The 25,670-nt window shown below is 38.1% G+C and overlaps 1 protein-coding gene across 2 annotated transcripts in view; it reads right to left on the reverse strand.

Annotated features, from left to right (window-relative positions):
- PLCL1 (phospholipase C like 1 (inactive)) overlaps positions 1 to 25,670 on the reverse strand; it is a 369,453-nt gene that overhangs the window by 88,179 nt on the left and 255,604 nt on the right. The window contains exon 1 of one of the 2 annotated variants that reach the window (XM_088828575.1): positions 3,610 to 3,889. The exons of the other annotated variant lie outside the window; for it this stretch is intronic. The gene's annotated coding sequence lies outside the window, so the exon portion shown is untranslated. Of the gene's footprint in view, positions 1 to 3,609; positions 3,890 to 25,670 lie in introns of those variants that run through there. 2 annotated transcript variants of the gene reach the window in all.

Genomic DNA, 25,670 nt, shown 5'->3' on the forward strand with positions numbered 1-25,670 from the left:
CACAAACCCAAAAGAATGCCCTAATTATTTCTTAGTATAACCATATATTGATGCTTAATTCGGGCATCCATCAGAAATTGATATTTAATTAGAGAGGCATTAAAATCTATGCATAATTTTGTTTTTCCATTCCAAACTAATGTTGCATATACTTAAACTAAATTATCTGAAAAATTAAAATTCAACAGGAATGCAACATTATTAAGTTCATTTCAAAAATGTTGCTGAAAAAAATTCCTATTTTCCTTTTTGTGCTAAATAACCATCTCATAGAATAGTTTCTGCTTCATTTTCACTTTTCAATTTTTAGTGGTAATATTTACCATCAAATATGAGACACTATTATATTATTCACATTGATCTCAGTCAATGTGAAATTTAAACATAATCTCCTGTCATCCAAATCTGAATAAAACAAATTTAAACCTGAAAAGGAAATACCCAATATGTTTCAATACTATGTGAGTTCTACCATTTGTTACCACAGGGTGTTATTGGAGCTGAGTTTCAGAAACAGATGTGTTATATAAATAAAATCATGTAAAACTTGAAATTTGCTAGGAGAATATATCTTAACAGTTCTCATCACAAGAAAAACACATTTTAAATATGCATAGTGATAGATGTTAACTAAACTTATTCTGGTAATCATTTCACAACATATACATACATCAAATCATTATGTTGCACACCCAAAACCAATACAATGAATTTATCAATTAAATCTCAGTTTAAAACAGAATCTCATTCAGAGCTATATTAGCTTAAGTGGAAATAAGGTTATAGTCAGCCTTGCTTCAGAGCATACAGTTGAATTAATGAAATAGAATTTGAAAAATGATCAAATTCCAGGAATTCATGATTTTTCTGTGCAACATTTGATAAGAACAGATTTCAGACTTTATACATCATTTATAAATTTGATAGTGCCATTGTAGATAAGTGCCATTGTAGATAAGTGCCATTGTACTATATAGAAATTAACATGTCTACATTTCTCATTAAGAGAAAAATATCTTACAAGAGATTTAAAAACAATAAATTTACTTTATGAAAACACTTTGTAAATGTGTGTGACTCTGGACATAAAGATTAAATGTCAATATAACAGCATAATTCTATTCAAAGCTAAAATACAATTCATTTATAGTCTAAATCCATTTTTCTCTACACTTGGAGAAGTCTAGCCTCCATTTAATAAATAAATGTACATCAACAAATGGGCCATTCTTGCATTTGCATTAAGTTTTATAGGTGCTAAATTTTATACTTAAGTTATTTAAAATTTTAAAATTTTAAAATTTCCCAGTTGAATATTTCTTCTGTAATAGATTCTGAAGTGCAATCTCTAAACTTTCGAAACAGTTTTGTTAGGCTGTGACAGCTGCTGTATCAGTGTGCATTAAAAAAACATCAAAATTGGTGAATTTTTGTGTAGCCATTTTGATATTGAAGATGGAAGAAAAAGTCACATTTTCTTCATAAAATGCTTTATTATTTCAAGAAAGGCAAAAATACAGTTGAAATGAAAAAAAAAAAAAGATTTATGCTGTGTATGGAGAAGATGTGACCGACCAAATGTGTCAAAAGTGATTGTGAAGTTTTGTGTTAGAGACTTTTTTGCTGGGTGATGCGCCACAGTCAGGTAGACTGGTTTAAGTTAATAGCAATCAATTGAGACATTGAGAACAATCAACATTATACCATGAAGGAGATGTCCAACATACTTAAAATATCCAAATTAAGCTTTGAAAATCATTTGTACCAGCTTGGTTATGTTAATCACTTTGATGTTTGGGTTCCACATAACTTAACTTGAAAAATACTTTCTTGACCATATTTCCACATGTGATTCTCTACTGAAAAGTAATGAAAACCTTCTGTTTTTAAAGCAAATTATGAAGGGCAGTGAAAAGTGGATACTATATAATAATGTGGATGGAAGAGATTGTGGGGCAAGTGAAATGAACCACCACCAACCACCAACCATACCAAAGCCCGGTCTTCAGTCAAAGAAGGGGATGTTGTATATATGTTGGGATTGGAAGGGAGCTCCTTCTGGAAAAATCAAGTAATTACTTTCAACAAGTACTGCTCTCAGACCGATTGAAAGCAGCACTCAGTGAAAAACATCCAGAATTAGTCAATAGAAAACACATAATCTTCCATTAGGATAAGGCAAGACTGCATGTTTCTTTGATGACCAGGCAAAAACTGTTACATTTTGGCTGGTAAGTTCTGATTCATCTGCTGCATTTGCCAAACATTGCACCATTGGATGTCCATTTATTTTAGTCTTTACAAAATTATCTTAAAATTTTTTAAAAGTCTTAATTGAATTTTTTACAATATTGTTTCTGTTTTATATATATATATATAATTTTTCTTTTTTGGTCATGAGACATGTAGGATCTTAGCTCCTCAGCCAGGGATCGAACCCGAAGCCCTTATACTGGAAGGCAAAGTCTTAAGCACTAGACCACCAGGGAAGTCCCTACAAAATTCTGTTAATGGAAAAATTTTCAACTTCCTGGAGGACTGTAAGAGGCACCTGGAACAGTTTTTTTTTTTTTTGCTCAAAAAGATAAAAAAGTTTTGGGAAGATGAAATGATGAAGTTGCCCGAAAAATGGCAGAAGATAGTGGAACAAAATGGTGAATACATTGTTCAATAAAGCTCTTGGTGAAAATAAAAAAAATAAATAAATAAACTTTCTATAAGGCAGATTCCTGAACCACATATAAAATAGACCTAATGTAATGTAAAAATGCATCCTTAATATTTTTCTCTTATGATAATAATGAAATATACGTTTCAGGACTAGTTACTATAGAGATGTAAAATCTTTGGCTCAAATAGCTAACTTGAACATGAAGATGAATCTGATTTCAAGTTTTATCCATAACTTCTGAATGAGTTAGTAGCATCTAATGCTTTAATCCTTATTGTATCACCTCAGTTTAACTGAACATCAGCATCTGTCCATGCACAACAAACAGATGGCAGGTCTCAGAGAATGTATATTTCCAGCACAGACACTCCTTTAGGGTGAAGCCTCCCTGATACCCAGTGAAGGCTCCATCACCAAAACAAAAACAAATCTATTGTCTTAATTTAGAAAAATGTAAAAGCAAACTATATAAGGACAGTTTTTATTTGAGATAATAAAATTCAAAGTCCTAAAAATTCAAATATCTTACTTATAGACATTACTGTATTCTCCCCAAAGCATTGAATTGGGGACTAATTGATTTTAGTTACCATCACTACCTACTTTCATAACTTTATGACAGGTGAAAAGTTCTATATCTGTTGTTTTAATTTATCAGATTAATGTAATAATTTCTGGCCTATTTCATAGAGTTATCTCAAGGATCAAAGGAAATAAAGCATGCTAAAGCCCTCTGAAAAACATAAAACTCCAAAGGAGTGAGTTATAGATCCATCTTACTTATGAATAAAGTAAAATACAGCAATATTTTAAAAAGTAATCAATTTTTTTAAAAATCAGGTTTCTTCCAGAAATAAAAGAATGTATCAGCATTAAGAAAGCCATCAATGTAATCCAATAAATAATTAAGCTAAAAGAGAAAAACAATATGATCCTACCTATAAATTCCTCCAAGGTAATACAATATTAATTCCAAAGAAAACACTCAGTAAACTGAAAAAGAAGGTAAGTTGTTTTCCAGTCCAGTCCAGTTCAGTCGCTCAGTCGTGTCCGACTCTCCACGACCCCATGAATCACAGCACGCCAGGCCTCCCTGTCTATCACCAACTCCCGGAGTACACTCAAACTCATGTCCACAGAGTCGGTGATGCCATCCAGCCATCTCATTCTCTGCCATCCCCTTCTCCTCCCGCCCCCAACCTTTCCCAGCATCAGAGTCTTTTCCAGTGAGTCAACTCGTCGTATGTGGTGGCCAAAGCATCAGTCCCTCCAATGAACATCCAGGATTGATCTCCTTTAGAATGGACTGGTTGGATCTCCTTGCAGTATAAGGGACTCTCAAGAGTCTTCTCCAACACCACAGTTCAAAAGCATCGATTCTTCGGCGATCAGCTTTCTTCACAGTCCAACTCTCACATCCATACATGACCACGGGAAAAACCATTGCCTTGACTAGACGGACCTTGGTTGGCAAAGTAATGTCTCTGCTTTTTAATATACTATCAAGGTTGGTCATAACGTTCCTTCCAAGGAGCAAGCATCTTTTAATTTCATGTCTGCAGTCAGCGTCTGCAGTGATTTTGGAGCCCAAAAATATAAAGTCTGACACTGTTTCCACTGTTTTTCCATCTATTTCCCATGAAGTGATGGGACCAGATGCCATGATCTTTGTTTTCTGAATGTTGAGCTTCAAGCCAACCTTTTCACTCTCCTCTTTCACTTTCATCAAGAGGCTTTTGAGTTCCTCTTCACTTTCTGCCATAAGGGTAGTGTCATCTGCATATCTGAGGTTATTGATATTTCTCCCAGCAATCTTGATTCCAGCTTGTGCTTCTTCCAGCCCAGCGTTCCTCATGGTGTACTCTGCATATAAGTTAAATAAGCAAGGTGACAATATACAACCTTGACGTACACCTTTTCCTATTTGGAACCAGCCTGTTGTTCCATGTCCAGTTCTAACTGTTGCTTCCTGACCTGCATACAGGTTTCTCAAGAGGCAGGTCAGGTGGTCTGGGATTCCCATCTCTTTCAGAATGTTCCACAGTTTATTGTGTTTTACATGATCAAATTCTATTTCAGAATCCTAAAGGAAAGATCATACCAACTGGTAAAGATTTAGAAGAATTCTCATTAAAATTTAAAAAGTAACAAAACAAAAGGCTACTATTTATTCTACATTTTAACATAACTCTGGGTACTTCCATCAAAGCATAAGACAAGGATAAGAAATTAAGCATAATATATGAAAAAGGAAGTGAAAGATCATTACTAGTCACAGAGGTGATAGTTATTTACCTAGAAAATTCAAAAGAATCAACTGAAAATTATTAGAAATAAAAGAGATGGTGGCAAATAAAGTATAAATATAAACAATTAATAGCTTTATTATACAATGATTTGCTTCTAAATGTAATGGCAAGGATGGGTAGAAGTGAGAGGAACTCATTCAAATTAACAACAGATATTGTAAACAAGCCAAGAATAAATTTAACAAGATACATGCAAAAATTATGCATAAAATTTTATTTCATATAAAGTTGAAAAGGAGGATCAAATAAATGAAAACATAAAAAAATTACTTACTGGAAAGATAATGTTGGTAAAATTCAATTTCTACATGAATTAATTAGTAGATAAATATATCAATAAAATTTTAATGAAAAGTCCAGTAGAATTGTTTCAAGGGGTAGGGTGGAAGTGGCATTTAAAATAACAAAGGAAACAATATATTAGTCAAAGATACAATAGGGTTTAGAAGTACTAGAAAAGATGTAACCATATATTTCTATAGTTTGGGGTGGGGAAAATCTCTTCCTAAATAAATCAAGGCCACACAAGCCACAGAAGAAAAGACTGATAGATACGAGCACAAAAAAAATTAAAACTGTGTCCAATATATTTTTACTCTCAAAGTGAAAAATATTTGATATATGTTTCTTAATTTATAAAATTTGCTCACAAACTAATTATGGAAAAGATAAATTCACAAAATTATACAATTTTTCAAAATTAATGAAAAGATGCTCAAATACAAATACTTGAATGTACTATAGATATGCAAATAAATTTATTAATTTGCATACCAGATTATCAAAGATTTAAAAAAAAGTCAGGTTATAGAGAAAAGGGAATTTTTGTATAATGTTAGGTTAGTATAAAATAGACCAACTTTTCCAGAAGGCTATGTGATAAATGTTTTAAAATGTTAAAGATGTGTCTACTTTGATCTAGCAATATCACTTTTGATACTTTATCTTAAGCAAATATTTGAACAAAGAGGCAAAGATATAAGTACATGGAAGTTCGATGCTACTCTGTGAATAATATTAAGGAAATTAGAAATAAACTAATAAACTAAACACTCATCCTAGTAAGGACTGGCAAAATAAATTATAACACATTCATGCAAAAAGATTCTATGTAGTTCTTATAAGGGTGACATAGATCCATAAATCTTAAAAGGGATAATCTGTGTGTGGATGTGTGTGTTCAGTTCAGTTCAGTTCAGTCGCTCAGTCGTGTCCGACTCTTAGCGTGTCCTTAAAAAATAGATAATATAAAAGAGTACATATATTATGAGATCACATCACTAAGATATAACAAATCTGAAAGGCTCTATTCCAAGTGGTAATAGTGGTTATCTCTAGGGGAAAAGAAGGAGAATTATGAAAATAGTTTTCTCTGTTTTGTTCAAATTATTCACAATTAACATATATTAGCATATAGTATAAAAAAATATATTAAAGATGTTTCCATAGCATTGGGTTCCCTGTAGCTCAGCTGGTAAAGAATCCACCTGCAGTGTGAGAGCCCTAGGTTTGATCCCTGGGTTGGGAAGATCCCCTGGAGAGGGGCATGACAACCCACTCAATATTCTTGCATGGAGAATCCTCATGGACAAACAGAGCAGCCTGGGGGGCTAGAGTCCACAGGGTTGCAAAAAGACATGACTGAGCAACTAAGCACACACAGTCCTATAATCACCTCATTAATTATCAGAAAGTTGTACTTTGTAGAGATAATGATATATATCTATAAAGAATCAACGTGAGGCATAATTAAAGTGCATTACCTTATTTTTAGGACTTCCCTGGTAGCTCAGCTGGTAAAGAATCCGCCTGCAATACAGGAGAACCCAGTTTGATTCCTGGGTCAGAAAGTTCCCCTGGAGAAGCAATAGGCTACCCACTCCAGTATTCTTGGGTTTCCCTGGTGGCTCAGGTGGTAAAAAATCCACCTGCAATGCCGGAGACCTGGGTTCGATCCCTGGGTTGGGAAGATCCCCTGCAGGAGGGCATGGCAACCCATTCTAGTATTCTTGCCTGGAGAATCCCCATGGACAAAGGAGCCTGGCGGGCTACAGCCCATGGGGTCACAAAGAGTCAGAGATGACTGAGTGACTAAGCACACACACACAGACACACACCCACACCTTACATTAATGAAAATAATTATACCAATACTATTTTAGTTAAAAATAAAACTTTATATATTTATTATTCTTAGAACTGGCCAATGTGTTTCTATCACAGTATGACAAAATATCCCCTAAATATGATAAATCTTTGATTTGGAAATTATTTTAGAATCTTATACTTTAGAACTACTGACTTTAATTCATGTATGAATGTGGAGTTGGACCATAAAGAAAGCTGAGCACCGAAGAACTGATGCTTTGGAACTGTGGTGTTAGAGAAGACTCTTGAGAGTCCCTTGGACTGCAAAGAGATCAAACCAGACAATCCTAAAGGAAATCAGTCCTGAATATTCACTGGAAGGACTGATGCTGAAGCTGAAGCTCCAGTACTTTGGCTACCTGATGCAAAGACCTGACTTATTGGAAATGACCCTGTTGCTGGGAGATTGAAGGCAGAAGGCAAGGGGGACAACAGACAATGAGATGGTTGGATGGCATCACTGACTCGATGAATATGAGTTTGAGCAAACTCTGGGAGTTGGTGATGGACAGGGAGGCCTGGTGTGCTGCAGTCCATGGGATCGCAAAGAGTCAGACAAGATTAAATGACTGAACTGACTTTAATTAGCCTTGGTGAAAGCAGTGTTCAAGGCACAATGCAATTTTGCAGGGTATCTGTAAAATTAACCTCATTAGTACTTAATCAATTTAATGAAAATGTGTAGTATATCTCCTTCTGAATCAAACTTTTGCTACCTCTAAGCTTTGAGAATAAATATAATTAGATGAATATTCCCAGAGGAAGAAAAGGAGATTAAACTGAGATTTCCTGACTAGTTGTTTAAATCAATTGATTTCAATTAAATGCACTCCACTGATAATGAGATTCCAATCTGCTGTATTAAATTAGGAATTAAATATGCTTCAGAGAAATTGGAATCAGTAAGAATTCCATGTAGGTTACAAGAAATTTAATCTTTCAGAGAACACATCCTAATCATCAAAATTTCAATAATTTTCATTAAATACAAAGTGTAGTACTATTAGTTCTCTTGTAGCTTTGTCCTAATCCTCTATTTTCACACCTAGATATGGGTTTCAAATTTGCCTTTGTGTTTTATACTCAATGCATTCTCTCTCTCTCTCCTTTCCCCCCCAGCCCACCGCCCTTTGGAAGACATAGTATACAAAAGTATCTTTTATTGTTTCCTAATTCATATTTCCAGTAGTCATGTATGAAATGTGAGCGTTGGACTATAAAGTAAGCTGAGCATTGAAGAATTGATGCTTTTGAAATGTGGTGTTTGAGAAGACTCAAGAATCTCTTGGACTGCCAAGAGATCAAACCAATCCATCCAAAAGGAAATCAGTCCTGAATGTTCATTGGAAGGACTGATGCTGAAGATGAAACTCCAATAGTTTGGCCACCTGATGTGAAGAACTGACTCATTGGAAAAGACCCTGCTGCTGAGAAAGATTGAAGGCAGGAGCAGAAGGGGACAACAAAGGATGGGATGGTTGAATGGTGTCATCGACTTCATGGACTTGAGTTTGAGTAAGCTCCGGGAGTTGGTGATGGACAGGGAAGCCCCGACATGCTGCAATCCATGGGTTCGCAAAGAGTCAGACATGAATGAGTGACCAAACTGAATCCATGTTTCTTTATTGCTTTAATTATAGCAAGAGTCCCTTAATATAGGTTTCTTACCTAAACTCAACTGACCCAAATTCATTGAGTTGTTTCTGTACATCTTTGTTACTTAAAATACTCTTCTACTAACTACACTTAACTTTCTACATTTAACTTGTGAATCTTAGGAAATTCAGCTAGTGAACCTAATATTCTAACTTGAATGCTACTTAAAATAGCAAATATTTCTCTGAATCATTTTTACACTTTCAAGAAAAATAATATTTGTCAATATAAATACACTACATCTGCTCAATAACCACCAGGATGGTTGCCTCATGAGAATATAATCTGCAGTATGAGAATATAATCATAAGAAACAACAAGCAATGTAACTAGGATAAAAATGCTCTCATCCCATGTAAATCTGAGCCAGTTTCAGTTGAAATACAGTCAATTACAGTGCATATTCTTAAGTGTTGTCTCACTGTTTTAAAAAACTGCCAGGTGGCTTGCTTTCTTGGCACTGAGAGAAGTTTACAAAACCCTATGAAATAGTTAGACTTGCTCATCTTAGCAGTTTTAAAAATGGGATGAACATCGTAGTCTTTTACAGGACTGTAAATTAGCACATACTGATCTCCAGGCTATCAATTTCTCTGAAAACAAAGATATTGAAAACACAATTTGAATTATGTAGGGTTTTTGTTGTTGTTATCTAAGGTCATTAGTTTTACTAAAAAGCTTTGCATTCCCATTTGTTGATGAAACTGACTGGCACACCTCTGAGAGGATAAATTTCTTATACATCTACTAATGTTCTCTGAAAAGGATGAGATATTTTATCACAAGGATAGTGAATCCCATGGTGAAGAAATAAAAAAAATATTCACATTACAGATTCTTCTTTAGTACTTAATCATAAAAGGATCGTGGGCAGCATGGATTCCAAGTCATGCTGGGTCAGTTAAATTAAATTTGTTTCAAAATAATGCTTCATCTCTTAGATCTCACTTATATTGCCAGTAAAAAGAAAGTTAAAATCACGTATTACTATAAAACTGGTAGAATGACAGGGAAATAAAATAATTAATGAAGCCATTTATAATCTATAACCCTTTTCTTAAAACAGCATTTCTACTAAACACTTCACAATGAAAAGACATAGTAATTTACAAATAGCTTAGAGATTAATCTCTAACTAATCTCTTTAGAAAACAAGACTTGACGCACAGCATATTTAAAGTTAATTAGTATTGCTATCAGGAAAGCTTGTAAAGAATTAAAAAGCAAAGCCACAATGAATTCACTGCATTTACTTTCATAATATCATCCTAGGTGATTCTTGATAGTAATTTTATATATTGAATGAGAGTAACAGCTAGCCCGACCTATGAGAGTGACTAAGTTCATTATTCTCCAAGTAAAACCACTTTATGTTTATAAATGAAAATAAAAATAGAGTGTAAGAGCATCTCACATTTTTAAGAAGTTTTATACTTTTCAAAGAGCTTCCACATTTGTCTTCTTATGAAATTGCTGCTGCTGCTGAAATCGCTACAAGATTTTAAAGGTGAGAAAATCCAAGACACAAAAGGACTGAATGACTTGCAGTGGCAGAGTGAATGCTAAACCCAGATATTCCTATTCCTGATTGAATTTTTTCCTATAAGCTCACACTACCTCTGCATTTTACTGCTCTCTACTTTTCTAGTTCCCAGTGTATTTTCTCACCCCTTCACCTTGGTAAGGAATGCAAATTTTACAACTCCAGCTATTTTCTCTCACCCAGTGCTAAATAATGGGAACTGACTGTCATTTTAACTAGTTATCTACTACCAACCGTGCTATTTTACTTGGTAAAAATGTCCCTCAAGAAGAATGACCCCAAAAAAGGATATGTATGGAAAGTAATTTTGCAGTATTTTTAATCCTTTCAAGATAAATTTATGGAACCTCTGCAGAAGACATAGGAAACTCGGGTTCAGTCCCTGGGTCAGGAAGATTCCCTGGAGAAGGAAATAGCAACCCACTCCGGCATTCGTGCCTGGAAAATCCCGTGGACAGAAGAGCCCGACAGTCACAAAGAGTTGGACATGGCTGAGCACGCACACATGCAGCTTAGTGTCAGGGAGTCATTCAAGTGAATAGGTAGGCACTCAGCTTGGAAACAGGTGTACTGTAATGTCACTTGTAGTAGAAAGATATGTTAAAAATAATCAAATAAACATATAATTAAAATTATTTTTTAAATGCCTGAAAGAAAGTATTTTAGGTACAGGGGCTAATTTAGATTGGAGTGGGGTCCTACCATTCCCTTCAGGAACTGACATTTAAACTAGGCAACCTGCCAGACAAATACTGTGGGAAGAGTATTCTATGCAGAAGAAACAACATGGGAAGATCCTAAAGTAACTACAGTACTGCAGACCAGTGTAGCAAATGTGTGGTGAGAGAAGGGGAAAAAACTAAAGCTGGAGGAGCAGGCAGAAGGCAAGTCAGATGAGGCTGTGAAAGCCATTTCTGAAAAATCTGGAGTTTATGCCATGTAAATTTTAAGTCAGAAAGGTGAAAGTTCATACGTTAAAAATATCTCTAACTGCTGGATAATGGAATTTGGGGATAACTATCAAGGAAGCATCCCTTAGATGGTGATTGCAGGAGATCCAAATATACTAAGTGGGGTGGGAATAAGACAGAAGTGGGATTTTTGAGGATTTACTGGAACTGGAATGGAAAATGAGAAAAGGAAGAAGGGGCTACCACAGATGACCCCCAGATCTCTGATTTGAGCAATGGGGAGGTTGGAGTAGTTAAGACTAGAGAAGGAGCAGATTTGTGAGTGGCTCTGGAGGTGCTGAGAATAAAGTCTCAAAAAGAGGACTAGACCTCAGGACAGACATATGGGTTCAACATAAATTTGGGAACTGTCAGGTTATTTGTGGTATCTGAAGCCACAGGACTGGGTGAAATAACTTTAGGGGGAAAAGGGCAAAATAAAAAGAGAAGCATATCTAGCACTGACCTTTGGGAAAGTATATTCTGAGATCACTTACAAAGGAGATGGATAATGAAAGCCAAAGCAGTAGGAGGAAGCCAGAAGAGTATGTTGTCATGACAGCCAAGAAAAGAGAACATTCTAAGAAGGAAGGCGTGGTCAGCTGTGGTGAATGCTAGCGAGAGGTCTAGTAAGATGGAAAGAGCTGACCACGAGATTTATCACATGAATGCTTTTGGTGGTCTTAGAGTGGGCAGTGTCAGCAGAGTGGTGGAACAGTGGATACAGAGAATAGAAAGGAGTAGATTGAAGAATTAATGTGTAGAGAACACAAAAGTTTGCCTGAGGAAAGGTGTTGAGAGAAAGAGCAATGGCTGGAAGAGAGATAGGAATCAAAGAGGTTTTTAATTTGTTTTTGCTCTTGTGCCGGCGGGAGGGGGAAAGAGTAATAGAAGATATGTACAATGAGGTGTGGGGAAGATAAATGAGTAGAGGGATAGAAAGAGATCCAGAGCTCAAGTGGAGGAAATAGCTTTAATAGCAGAAATTATAACAGGAAAGAAAAAGATGAGTGCTGAAATAAGTAGGGCAAAGAAATGAGTGGTGGCAAAATGTCCCACTTGGTGCCTCCCAGTTTAAAGAATAAGGCAAAGTCATTCACTGAGGATGGTGATTAGGAGGGAGGGAAGTCAGAGATTTGACAAGAGTGGATACAGTCTTGGGTTATTTGTGCTGGCTTATCCTCCATTCACCTTCCTTTTCCTCAGGAAATCACCTTTCCCCATTTGCGAGGGAACTGACATTTCCCTCCCCTCCCTTTCAGCCTAGATCCTAAGGTGGGCTTGACCAGGTCTGCTCAACTGACGCATTCACCACTCTTGCATCATTCATTGTTTCAACCTAGTGAAACCCAACCGCAGAATTTTTGATGAGATCACTGGGAAAGAAGCACACTTTTTCCTCTGGGGCTTCTAACACGGTGGGATGCAAGTCTGACAAACATCTTTATCCCATCTGGGAAGCAAACCTGAGGAACAGAGAACTAAAAAGAGAGAGAGAAAGAGCTAGATACTCCCAGACATCAGTATCTGAGCCAATATCCCTCTCTGCTATATGGTTTGAATTGTTGACATGTGCAAGCAAAGGCATCCCAATTGATATAGAGTGATACTAATTTCCATGGTGAATGAAAGAGTAACCTACGAGAAAAATTATTGTCAGGCATTGCTGAGGTTCCATTTGGCTTCTGGTTGTCATGAATTTGTGGTGATATCAGTAACCTTATGATTCCCACTATGTGCTAAGTCATTTCTGTTGTGTCTGACTCTTCGTGACTTGACTATAGCCCAGCAGGCTCCTCGGTCCAAGGGACTCTCCAGGTAAGCATACTGGAGTGGGCTGCTGTGCCCTCTTCCAGGGGCTCTCCCTGATCCAGGGATCAAACCCATATCTCCTACGTCCCCTGCACTGGCAGTGTTATGCCCTGAGTCCAGTCCCCCCATACTGGTAGAATAAGACACTCGCAGCAATGCAAAAGCAAGAATGGGGTTTATTTCTAGCTCAAGCTAGGGCTCATGCCTCCTCCAGTGCAGTGGAGTGCGGACAAGAGCCCGGAGCCCAGGTCACAGCGGTTTTTATAGTCTCAGGTTACATAAGCACCTATTTCTGTTCAAAAGATCAAGCTGGCAGAAGCTCATTGGTCAGTTCATGCACGCGCAGAAGCTCATTGGCCAGTTTATGCGTGCGCAGGGTTTTCTCTGGGGGATTTCCCTTTTTCTTCTGATTGGCCCAATTTTGGCGCCGGCGGGATTTTTCTAGGGAGGAGTTTCTTAATTCTTGGCGGGATTTTTCTTAGGGAGAGTTTCTATGAACCTAGCCTCCACCCTATCTCCAGGAAATTGAAACTTAGGCCTAAGCAAGATCTCAGGCCCATCACGGCTACTCAAATGTTAGGGCTCCTAACAGCAGGCGGGTTCTTTACCACTAGCACCATGTGGGAAAGTTAAGATTTCCACTAGATAAATCAAATTTCTTGAAAGTTTTAGTCATAATACCAACCCATTGATACTTAATACAATTAGCAATTTGATATAATCATGACTATTATATATACTAAAAACAAGTAAGCTATTTAAAAACAAAAGTAATATAAGAGAATGAAAAGGTAAGATTGGGAGAAAATATTTGCATAGACATGTTTGATAAAGGACTGTTAAACAAACTGTTGAAAGAAACACTTTAAAGTCAATAATAAGAAAACAAAAACTCAATTAAAAAAATGGGCCAAAGACCTTCACAGACATCTCATCAGAAAAGATATACAGATAAAAAATAAGATGTTCCACATCATACATCATCAGAGAAATGCAAATTATAAAACAATGAGATAACACACCTATCAGAATGGTCAAAGTGCAGAACACTGACAACATGCAATGCTAGGAAGGATATGGAGCAACAGAAACTCTCATTGATGGTGGAATGCAAAAAGGTACAACCACTTTGGAAGACAGTTTCATGGTTTCTTAAAAAACTAAACAGTCTTACCATGGAAGTGAAAGTCACTCAGTCGTGTCCGACTCTTTGCAAACCCATTGACTGCATAGTCCATGGAATTCTCCAGGCTGTCCTGGAGTGGGTAGCCTTTCCCTTCTCCAGGGGATCTTCCCAATCCAGGGATCAAACCCAGGTATCCCGCATTGCAGGTGGATTCTTTACCAGCTGAGCCACAAGGTAAGCCCAAGAATACTGGAGTGGATAGCCTATCCCTTCTCCAGCGGATCTTCCCAACCCAGGAATCATTTCCTGCATTGCAGGCGGATTCTTTACCAACTGAGCTATCAGGGAAGCACAAGGCTTACCATATGGCCCAGCAATCACATCTTTGGTACTTATCCAAAGGACCTGAAAACTTCGGTCTACATTAAAACCTACACAAGAATATTTATATTAGCTTTACTCATGGTTGCCCAAACTTGGAACTGACCAAGATGTCCTTCAGTAGGCAAATAGTTGAATAAACTGTGATACATCCAGACAATGGAATATTATTCAGTGCTAAAAAGGAATGAAAAGATATGTGCTATCAAGTCATGAAAAGACATGCGTGTGTGTGTGTTCAGTTGCTCAGTCATATCCGACTCTTTGCAATCCCATGGACTCCAAGCTCCTCTGTCCATGGGATTCTCCAGGTAAAAATACTGGAGTGAGCTGCCATTTCCTTCTCCAGGGGATCTTTCCTACCCAGAGATCAAACCCGAATCTCTTATGTATCCTGATTCTTAACCCCTAAAATGCATATTGCTAAGTGAAAGAAGTCAATGTGAAAACACTACACTGTATATGGGAAATCACTACACTGTATATGGGAAATCACTGAATATTCCTTTTAATTTGCTGTTTAATTTTAAGTGTTTCCCTTGTCTAAAGTTTAAAGAAATTCAACTCAAATGTAAAAAGGATATAATATGAGATCACTCAGTGTCTTAATACCATCTCTCTGGCAAAAGGTAAATTAAAGAAATGGTTTTCTTCTACGTTTGTGTCCAACAGGAGGCAGAAACTGATATTTGTCTGTAGTTTAACCAGAGAAAACAATCCCTATAAATTCTATTAAATTATTTAACAGCCACAAACAGATGTGATAATTCATTGTCAGTGAAACAAATCATTTTCTCTCTTCTCTCTCAGTGCCAAGAAAGCAAACATTCACAGGTGCTCCATCAGCATCTTTGCATAAAGCCAAACAATACAACTCTTTTATGAATGACAAAGGAAACATACATAAACAGAGTGACAAAATAATGAGTCATTATTCTCCAGATATTTCAAGAGGCTTTTTAAAGAACCAATCTGAAGAATATGGGGAAAATTTTACTAAGATTCTAAATGTAAAACTCACTTCATTGAATTGACATTTATCAAGAAATCATTGAACAGAACTCTGTGAGAAAAAGACTTGAAATAGCTTTTTCTGACTTTCTTAATCATGTGGACTGGAAAAGTGATTAGTGTTACCAATCCTGGGTTGAGAATATGCTCAGACTAAAGAAATTTTCTAAACTGAATAAAGAAGTTTCCTAGAGAACTTTCCTTTTATAAAGGCTTTCTGGCAAGGTGATACCTAAACCAGTCCAGAAAAGACTATCTCAGAAGAAGCAAAATTTTTCTCTATACTAGTGTTACTTCCTAAAAATTGTTCCTCATTCCTTCAAATGAGGAAAGAGTGCTTCTCTCTGTACTAATCTTAGAGGATTTTGAGCACTCCGCTAGTCCCACAGTGGCAGGGTATACATAATATATGCATCTGCATTCTTAAAAAAGAAATATTTGCTGCCTCCCTAGTCTTTATTTTGCATTTGTAGTTTCTAGTCTTATGTCTTCTCGCTGTTACATGCTGTTTTGCCCCCTGATCTGAGGACTTCTGTGGGGCTCTGTGAATTTTCAATATTCATCAGTTCAGTTCAGTCGCTCAGTCATGTCCGACTCTTTGCGACCCCATGAAGCACAGCACGCCAGGCCTCCCTGTCCATCACCAACTCCCGGAGTTCACTCAAACTCATGTCCATTGAGTCGGTGATGCCATCCAGCCATCTCATTCTCTGTCATCCCCTTCTCCTCCTGATCCCAATCCCTCCCAGCATCAGAGTCTTTTGCAGTGAGTCAACTCATCACATGAGGTGGCCAAAGTATTGCAGTTTCAGCTTCAGCATCAGTCCTTCCAGTGAACACCCAGGATTGATCTCCCTTAGAATGGACTGGTGGGATCTCCTTGCAGTCCAAGGGGCTCTAAAGAGTCCTCTCCAGCACCACAGTTCAAAAGCATCAATTCTTTGGCGATCAGCTTTCTTCACAGTCCAACTCTCACATCCACACATGACCACTGGAAAAACCATAGCCTTGACTAGACGGACCTTGGTTGGCAAAGTAATGTCTCTGCTTTTTAATATACTATTTATGTTGGTCATATCTTTCCTTCCAAGGAGTAAGCGTCTTTTAATTTCATGGTTGCAGTCAGCATCCACAGTGATTTTGGAGCCCAAAAATATAAAATCTGACAGTTTCCACTGTTTCCCCATCTATTTCCCACGAAGTGATGGGACCAGATGCCATGATCTTTGTTTTCTGAATGTTGAGTTTCAAGCCAACCTTTTCATTCTCCTCTTTCACTTTCATCAAGAGGATTTTTAGTTCCTCTTCACTTTCTGCTATAACGGTGGTGTCATCTGCATATCTGAGGTTATTGATATTTCTCCTGGCAATCTTGATTCCAGCTTGTGCTTCTTCCAGCCCAGCGTTCCTCATGATATACTCTGCATATAAGTTAAATAAGCAGGGTGACAATATACAGCCTTGATGTACTCCTTTTCCTATTTGGAACCAGTCTGTTGTTCCATGTCCAGTTCTAACTGTTGCTTCCTGACCTGCATACAGGTTTCTCAAGAGGCAAGTCATAGCCATAAGCAAATCTATAAATCTAACATATGCTACCGGTCATGCCAAATATTCTCCAGATGGGTAAACTAGTTGGACACAACTGAGTGACTGAGCATACAATGAGCACAGGTATACTAGAGCAGAAACAATGTTGCAGTATCTTCTATGTGTCATAGACAACTGGGGTTGGTTCCTGGGCCAGAAAGATATCTGCCCAGCCTATTAATGATTCTATCTCCATAATCTTCCCCATGCCACACAGTCCCCTGCAGTCATTTGTTCCAACAGTTCACACACCTGAGGACAAATGGGTGCTTTTTTGTCTGCAAACATAAAGACTTTCATTCAGTCTTTGCTTTAAATTAGTTACAATCTTACAGAAGGAAGTATCCTCTTAAATGAGTCACCAGTAATAATATGACTTTGGTATATTTTGGCAAGACTAAGACAGTAGTCTCCTTGTGGGCCAGGAAGCAAATTTTGCTTAAATTTTCAACCATAAGACTATGAAAGCAATGAGGTTAGTAGGAATCAACAGCTTCCTAGATTTCGTAGTCAAAATTATAGTTAAACATGTTAATTATAGCTATGTCTTAAATTGTGGCTAAGTCATCAAATAGTAAACACACAGAAAGTTCATTGTTATTTGCACTGTAATATGGACAAAATCTATTAACATCCAAAATAGGATAAAATGGACAAATTTTAAGTTGCAAACTAACCTCTAAATCATTGAATTAAGGAATTCAGTCTGCTGGCTAAAGCAGAAAACTCTAGTCAGGAAATCTAAATTACAAACTAGCTGTAATGAGCCAGAATAACATGGACAAACAAATATAAGGTACTGTAATGGGAGCTCACAAAGATAAGGATTTTGTTTTTGTTTTGCTCATTGTTCCATCTTTCAGTTCAGTTCAGTTCAGTTCAGTCGCCCAGTTGTGTCCGACTCTTTGCGACCCCATGAATCACAGCACGCCAGGCCTTCCTGTCCATCACCAACTCCTGGAGTTCACTCAAACTCATGTCCATCGAGTCGGTGATGCCATCCAGCCATCTCATTCTCTGTCCTCCCCGTCTCCTCCCACCCCCAATCCTTCCCAGCATCAGACTCTTTTCCAGTGAGTCAACTCATCGCATGAGGTGGCCAAAGTATTGGAGTTTCAACTTCAACATTAGTCCCTCCAATGAACACCCAGGACTAATCTCCTTTAGAATGGACTGGTTGGATCTCCTTGCAGTCCAAGGGACTCTCAAGAGTCTTCTCCAACACCACAGTTCAAAAGCATCAATTCTTCGGCGATCAGCTTTCTTCACAGTCCAACTCTCACATCCATACATGACCACAGGAAAAACCATTGCTTTGACTAGATGGACCTTGGTTGGCAAAGTAATGTCTCTGCTTTTTAATATGCTATCTAGGTTGGTCATAACTTTCCTTCCAAGGAGTAAGTGTCTTTTAATTTCATGACTGCAATCAGCATCTGCAGTGATTTTGGAGCCAAAAAAAACAAAGTCTGACACTGTTTCCACTGTTTCCCCATCTATTTCCCATGAAGTGATGGGACCAGATGCCATGATCTTCGTTTTCTGAATGTTGAGCTTCAAGCCAAACTTTTCACTCTCCTCTTTCACTTTCATCAAGAGGCTTTTGAGTTCCTCTTCACTTTCTGCCATGAGGGTGGTGTCATCTGCATATCTGAGGTTATTGATATTTCTCCCGCAATCTTGATTAAGTTTATTGCCTGTCTCCCAGAGCTCCCTGAAAGTAGATGTCCCTAGTACCTAGGACCATGCCTGGCATGTTGTAGTCACTGGATAAATACCAAATAAAACCTTGGAGAAATTCCTTTGTAGTTGTTTAGTTGCTGAGTCATCTCCAAGTCTTTTGTGACCCCATGGACTGTAGTCCACCAGGCTCCTCTGTCCATGGGATTTTCCAGGTTAGAATATTTAGGTAGGTTGCCATTTCCTTCTCCAAGGGATCTTCCTCACCCAGGGACCGAACTCACATCTTCTGCATTGGAGGTGGATTGTTTATCACTGGACCACCAGGGAAGCCATAGTTATATGCTATGATTATTATTATTAGCTCACTAGGCATTTACTATACTGCAGGCACTGTACTAAGGGCCCTGCCTAAGAGGTAGAAGCAAGATTTGAATCCAGGCATTAGATACCTGGGGTTTTCTCTCTTTAACAGCTATTCTTGGAGTTCTATTCCATGAGACTACTATCTCCATATAATATATACTTTCTACATTGTCATGGAATTTTTGCATTCAAATTGGCTTTTCTTTCTCATATCATGAGAAAAAAAAAAATACTACTTCATGAGAAACTATGGAACAAAGTGAAAGTGAAATCGTGTCTGACTCTCTGTGACCCCATGGACTTTAGCCTACCAGGCTCCTCTGCCCATGGGATTTTCCAGGCAAGAATACTGGAGTTGGTTGCCATTTCCTCCTCCTGGAGATCTTCCTGACCCAGGGATTGAACATGGGTCTCCTGCATTGTAGGTAGACGCTTTACTGTCTGAGTCACCAGAGAAGGCTCTGGAACAAAGTACCCATGTTTAATGCAATGACCATATTTCTTTCTTGGGACTCAACTACATTTACAATTATAACATTAGTCATGTGTGTAAGAAGAGCAGGTAGCAGTGATTTTATCCTCAACTGACATGGGAAACAGCTCTCAGATGACTGGTTTCTCCATTTCAACGTTATTTGCTTCTCTTCAGTATCTAAACTTACAGAATCTTGACAGTAATGATTCAGACAAAGCATGCAGATTAATCAATGCTATCAAACTCACGCATCCAAGTGACCTTTCTTTTCTCACACAGTTAACAGCTTGTTTTAATAGATTCACTTTGTATTCTTGAGTTGAATTCAGATGATGTGTTTTATTAATATGTGGCTATTCCAGCCAAGTTATTACTTCGCTGACTGCTCACCCTCCCTACCCTCTTATCAGCCTACTCTCTTCCTTTTGTTTCTGCCGTCTGCTTCTCAGTTTCCATCTGTATTTCATGTTTAAACATGGTAGCTTATACTGCACTTTACAAGCAAAATACATATACATTTATTTATGCATAATGTATGCAAACATTTAAGTATGCACAAGAAAATTATAAAAAGAGAAAGAAGATAATAAAGCTGCTACTGCTGCTAAGTCACTTCAGTCGTGTCCGACTCTCTGTGACCCCATAGATGGAAAGGGCTACTAAAAACTATAAAGAAAGTTTATAAAAACTATAAAGAAGGCTGAGCACTGAAGCACTGATGCTTTCAAATTGTGGTGTTGGAGAAGACTGTTGAGAGTCTCCTTGGAGAGCAAGAAGATCAAACCAGTCAGTCCTAAAGGAAATCAACTCTGAATATTCACTGGAAGGACTGATGCCAAGCTGAAGCTCCAATACTTTGGCCACCTGATGCGAACAGCCAACTCATTGGAAAAGACCTTGATGCTAGGAAAGATTGAAGGCAGGAGGAGAAGGGGGTGACAGAGAATGAGATGGTTGAATAGCGCCATTGACTCAATGGACATGCGTTTTAGCAAACTCTGGAGAAGGAAATGGTAACCCACTCCAGTATTCTTGCCTGGAGAATCCCATGGACGGAGAAGCCTGGTAGGCTACAGTCCATGGGGTCGCAAAGAGTCGGACACGACTGAGCGACTGAACGGAACGGAACGGAGGAGATGGTGAAGGACAGAGAAACCTGGCACGCTGCAGTCCAAAGAATTGCAGGTCACAGAGAATTGGACATGACTTAGCGACTGAACAACAACAAAGCTTCCCAGATAACAAATGGGCTTCCCTGGTAGCTAAGCCGGTAAAGAATCTGCCTGCAAAGCAGGAGACCCTGGTTCAATTCCTGGGTTGGGACGTTTCCCTGGAGAAGGGATAGGTTACGCACTCCAGCATTCATGGCTTTCCCTGGTACCTCAGATGGTAAAGAATCCACCTGCAATGCAGGAAATCTGGATTCTATCCCTGGGTTGGGAAGATCCCCTGCAGGAGACCATGGCAACCCACTCCCATATCCTTGCCGGGAGAATCCCCATGGACAGAGGAGCCTGGCAGGCTACAGTCCATGGGATCACAAAGAGTCAGACACGACTGAACGACTAAGCATGGCAACTAAGTCGGACAAGACTTAGCAACTGAACAACGACAAAGCTTCCCAGATAATGAACAGGATTAGAACCCAGATGTATCTGGTTTCAAATTTGCGTTCTTTCTACTATATCCTTGGTTCCCAAAGTATGGTGCTTGCCCTTACCTTAGTTGTTCAAAGTTAGGACATTTTTCTGTTGTGAAGACATGAATACACAGACCATCAAAGGCTTTGCATTTTAAGTAACTTCTGATACTTCTGGTAACTTCTGATTACTTTAAAGGAAACAGAGGTGAGAAAAGCTGACTAATGGTCTTTTTTTAAAGGACTCAAATCCAGTAGGATATTAGAAGCATGTGAGCTGTCAGCTGTCAGTTGCAAATCACTCCTGCACTTGTACATGGAGAGGGCACATCTCCTGCTGGTAACGTTACATGTAGCCAGACACCCTTGCCCAGTCCTGCTAAACTGACACTTTCATATATTGGGGTTAGCATGGCCCAAACCATTTCTACAGATTATAACAGACCACAGCTCCCCTGACCATACACATTTCTGGAGCTCTTGCAACACGAATGCCCTTACACCTCCTTTTCTTCTGTCTGAGTTTTATCTATTGTGGAAGGTCTCTGCATGCAAAACACAGAATTCAGAACCAGTCCCAATTTCCTCCACAATCACACATAAATAAACTTGTGACTTACTTCAGATTCCGAGTGTATGCATCCTGGGCCAAAAAGGCAGGGATAGTCACTGATAGACATTTCACTGGCTCCAACCCCTTTCTCCATGTCCTCTCTCAATGTTTCCTCTCTCAAAGCTAAAACTTTCTTCCAACTATGTACCCAGGCCCTTTGGGTCTTTTCTTTCTCTGGTAAGCAAACGACACCTTTCTTCCCAAACACAATGCCTTGCTTTGGTAAAAGAATATATATCTGTCAGACATGGTTAATCTAAAGACTTTTCCCACCTCGTGATATGTAAAACACACAAATAAAAATCAAAAAGCCTCTTGATAAAAGTGAAAGAGGAGAGTGAAAAGGTTGGCTTGAAGCTCAACATTCAGAAAACAAAGATCATGGCATCTGTTCCCATCACTTCATGGGAAATAGATGGGGAAACAGTGGAAGCAGTGTCGGACTTTATTTTTTTGGGCTCCAAAATCACTGCGGATGCTGATTGCAGCCATGAAATTAAAAGACGCTTACTCCTTGGAAAGAAAGTTATGACCAACCTAGATAGCATATTAAAAAGCAGAGACATTACTTTGCCAACCAAGGTCTGTCTAGTCAAGGCTATGGTTTTTCCCGTGGTCACGTATGGATTTGAGAGTTGGACTTTAAAGAAAGCTGATCACTGAAGAATTGATGCTTTTGAACTGTGGTGCTGGAGAAGACTCTTGAGAGTCCCTTGGACTGCAAGGAGAGCCAGCCAGTCCATTCTAGAGGAGATCAATCCTGGGTGTTCATTGGAAGGACTGATGCTAAAGCTGAAACTCCAATACTTGGCCACCTCATGAGACGAGTTGACTCACTGGAAAAGACTCTGATGCTGGGAGGGATTGGGGGCGGGAGGAGAAGGGGACGACCGAGAATGAGATGGCTGGATGGCATCACTGCCTTGATGGACACGAGTTTGGGTGAACTCCGGGAGTTGGTAATGGATAGGGAGGCCTGGCGTGCTGTGATTTATGGGGTCGCAAATAGTCGGACACGACTGAGCGACTGAACTGAACTGACACAAAACAGCTAGGTTTTCCAGAAAAAAATCTTGATTCTTCATACATTCTTTTTAACAAATGAGATTTGTTAAATACAAACTTCTGGTTTTCTTTTCATACATTCTGTCTTTTCATACATATCAATTCTCAACAGAAAAAAATTCTGTTAGGCTACATTGTCCATTTTCATAGTTAATATATTCAAAGGAGAGACCATGCTGTGCCCAAAAGGCTTGAGCTGGTCTCAGGTTTGAGCTGGCTAAATTCAGGTAAGTGTTGGGGACAGCATTCCAAATTGGAGACCTGCTTATTCAAAAGGGAGAAATGCTGTTGAGATTGTTCGGGAGTAGTAATTGTAAGAACTAAGCTAGAGCTCACAATTAATGTTGGAGGTTACAGGTGATGAAATGTACATATTAATATACTCAGGGTTCTGTTATGTTAGTCCTTGAAAATCTTCAAGAAAAAGATTTTTAAAAGTTACGTCCTGCTCTATCATCTGTTTTTGCATGAGTATGTAATTCATATGATTTTAATCCTGTCTTTAGTTAGCCTGATAGAAGGAATAAAGTTACTAGAATGAAATTAAATGGAATAAGGCAAAATAAAGCAATCACATGTCTCAGTCATTGTATTTGTCAATTTAAAAATATAGTCACAACCTGAAAATACAGAGTTATTTTATTTGGTGGGACTGAGTTTAGGACTCTGAGCCCAGGAAACAGCATCTCAGTAGCTCTGAGTAAACTGTTCCAAGGAGGCAGAAGGGGAAGTCAGGTTATATACAAGTTTGCAACAAAGGAAGCAGACAGTCTGAACATCAAAGATCAGGTATCAAGCTAAGGAATTTAGCATTCTATGTATGGGAAGATGCAAGCCTCTGGGCTCACTGAATTTATTCCTTTCATATGCACCTCAGCTACCTGGGCCAATCTTGTTTCCTTGTTCACGTTGCTTCTCGCATTCCCCCAGCTCCTCAGCAATCACTGTGGGAGGGGTGGCAGCAGCCAGTGGATCACAGTATTGGGAGCTCTCATTCACATTTGGAGGCCAGGAATCGCTGATGGCTGTGACATTTTTTATTAATATGGCAGGAGATATTTTCATTTTACATACTAAAACTAAAGAGAATAGAGAATTTTTTTAAGTGAGCCATACAAACAATATATTGGGGTAGTAAAACAACCATTTTTTCAGATTTTCAGGACATCTGGTACAGAAATGTAGACCATCCGCTTATACAGAGCATAATTAAGATATTTAACTTTTAATATTTTAAACTATTTCCTTAAAATAATTTTTTTAAATACTTAAAGAGGCCAGTTTGGTAAACTGCTTAAGTTTACAAAATGGTTCATTTTATTTCTGAAGTGCTCCCCTGTGGTTTGACTATAAGATTATATTGCTTAAATGTGTCAGAACTCATATGGTAAAATGAGTGCTTCCTCCTTCACAGTAGATAGTTTGAAAAGTAATATACTTAATTCAGGATGCAGTCTCTGCTTAAAGGCATTTTTTAAATTAATAGTAAAGCAAAATTTGTTAGTAGAATTACAGAAAAACAATGTCAAACTATGGAAAGGCATAGAAAAGAAAGCAAAATTCAATGAATATCACAAATTATAAAGATACCACTATTAATATTTTAGCAACTATCTTTCTAGACACATATTTATGCAAACATGTAAACAAAAAAAAATCACAAAAATGCCACACTACTATATATGTGGTTTCATTACCATTTTTCTTTCCACACATACCATAAAAATCATTCAAAATAAGCAGTTGTTTAAACCACATAATATTTATTTAAATACCTCTTTGACAGGTATTTTGGGGTTTTTTTCCTTGATTTTTCATGATTATGAATAACACAGAAAATAAGCTCAATGCATTTTCAGAACAGCATTTCAGAATTCTTGTCATATGCAAATATACATCCTCAGTGTTAAGAAACTGCTCTGCGCTGAGTGGCTTTTTCCTTGGAAATGTCCAAGTCTTTCAAAGTCAGGTCTGGTTAATAAAAGTAGCACTATTCCTGATTACACCAGCTGTGACTGATGGAGGAAATTCCGTGGAGTTCCATCCATCATATGCTTCTTGGGAGGCAGCACAATAGAGAAACAGGAATAGACTTTGAGCCAGACAGACCTATTTTTTTGTTGTTTGATAAGTAACTTTTATTGAAGTATAGCATATACACAGAAAAGTGCATGAATTCTAAATATACATCTTGATGGATTTTCACAGAATACACTATGCAATCAAAACTGTTATTTTCTTCTCCCTTTAAAACTGCTTTTCTATTCACCGTATAATCTTGAAGAAATCATCTGTCTGAGCCTAAGTGGGGCATGATAATACCTGCCTTAAAAATACTAAATGCATACAAATGTACACTAGGCAAAATGTATACAAAGCTTCTGCTGCTGCTGCTGTCACTTCAGTCGTGTCCGACTCTGTGCGACCCCATAGACAGCAGCCCAGCAGGCTCCTCCATCCCTGGGATTCTCCAGGCAAGAACACTGGAGGGGATTGCCATTTCCTTCTCCAATGCATGAAAGTGAAAAGTGAAAGTGAAGTCACTTACTCAATAAATGACAGTTTCCTCCCCATCTCTCCCCAAGCTAGGAAGCATGTTCCGGCCATATTCCCAACCAGCTCATTCTCTCCTTAA

Source organism: Moschus berezovskii, chromosome 2 (genome assembly GCF_049115385.1).
Source record: "Moschus berezovskii isolate FMDL1 chromosome 2, NW_MosBer_1.0, whole genome shotgun sequence".
Taxonomy (NCBI): domain Eukaryota; kingdom Metazoa; phylum Chordata; class Mammalia; order Artiodactyla; family Moschidae; genus Moschus; species Moschus berezovskii.